We start from the raw sequence: 1,890 nt of genomic DNA on the forward strand, positions 1-1,890 counted from the left end.
GTCCAAGAAAACACTGTAGTACTTTTAAACGAGTAAAACGGACAACTTGGAGCAGCTAACGGCAAAAGTCAACAAAAATTAGGAACCGGTACATTTCATCCTCAAGTTATTTACATTTGTTAACTGAAGAAGATAATTATATCCTGATCCTTCTCTTTCAATTATACACTAGATTATAATTCGCTGGATTATAACCCCCCCCCCCCCTTTCCCCTCACTGTCTAAGTATTTTTTTCACTCATCGCTCACCCTGACCTACTTATTTTTTTTATCGCTAAACAGCCCACTCAGAGTTAAACTGTTTTTGCCCACATCCCAAAAATAAATTAATTTAACATAATGATCTAAAAGATTTTGATTACGCCTGTAAATAAATAAAATAATCAGAAACAGTAAGATCCCGTGCAAGTTGATAAGTAGCCTGTTAAGTTACGTTTTCAAGTAGCTTAAAGAAGTCCAGACGCTTTTCTTTGCAAGCTCCTTTGACTAGCCTGTTATCCCAGACTGACTTTTATATGTGCATAGAATAATGTTCATTATATGATCATAATGATGTTCGCACAGTTCTTTATGGTGAAGTAACAACAATGAAGAGACATCCAAAGAAACACACACCCTAACCCTAACCTTTAAACGAGTAAAACGGAAGCAATTTGGAGCAGCTAAAGGATAAACAAAAAAAAGAGCACTTTGGGATTCTATCTTGAAAGGTGCTATATAAATAAAATTTTACTTACTTGCAGTACTGCTGGAGCTCGAGCGCAGGAAAGAGGATCACGGGGATGTGGAGAATTGTGACTTGCTTAGAATGGACTGCTCTGAGGTCCTGCTGTACAAGCACGGGGGTGGCGGTCGGTGATGTCACAGGAAACCCAATTTCATTTGGAGAGGAAACTTTCTCTTAGTTGCTTTGGTTTCCTCACAAATTTGGTATATGGTTGCCCAAAGTGCCCTTTTGTTGAGGCAACTTTTTAAAAAAAATGTATTTATTTTTTTTAATGTGTGTGTGCGTGCGGAGTCCTGTCTGTGCCCCTCAACAATAATATTTAACTATTAATCACAGTTTTGCTAAATAAAAGGATCTGGCTTGCATCAGTCACATGATCACATTTAACCATTGGGAACGTGCTCACAAACACCACGCACATTTTTTGCGGTCCGGAGCTGTAGGAGAAACACAAATTAACTCAGAGACACAGACTGATGCGACAAAACCAGTAAGCAGGTGTACAGCGTACACTGTAGTGTATAGCACACAGGAGTATTAGCTTATTACGGACACGTTGGTATGTTGAAACAAACGAGCGTGCTGTGTTTGCAACAGCGCGACGAACAGTACCTGTCCTTTTATTAACTGCACAAGTAGTGCTGGTCATAGCTGCTGGCTACCTGTGTAAGGCTGTCATGGGTCTGTAGCTCTGTCACCGTTTTAGGGAACATATTTAGTTTTAAAGTAAGTTTCCGGGCTTTTCCTGCCTTTCTGGAGGGATTATATTTCACTAAAAAACGATCTAATATGCATGTCCACATAATTATGCATTATTATAATTATAATATATTAAAAAACACACGCTGTATTTTAAAGAACATACATTAAGAAGCAGATTATATTAGATTTATATTTTAAATAAGACAAAATTTGGATTTTACAGCAGTAAAATTATTGTATCTCTACAGTTTAAAAATGTAATAAGCTTTGCCCCTGCACAGAGTGGATAGTGAAACAAATGGAATCATCATAAATACATTATTTCATATTTATTACTTCTCCCTCCTCATTGCTTTATTATTGTAGCTCTAGTAATAAATAATAATGTAAGGATTCTGGATCAGCACCATGATGCCCATAGTATATACAGTATTCTGAAGAAGGTCTAAAATGTCACTGTG

Source organism: Neolamprologus brichardi, chromosome 3 (assembly GCF_056152115.1).
Source record: "Neolamprologus brichardi isolate AB-2024 chromosome 3, ASM5615211v1, whole genome shotgun sequence".
NCBI lineage: Eukaryota > Metazoa > Chordata > Actinopteri > Cichliformes > Cichlidae > Neolamprologus > Neolamprologus brichardi.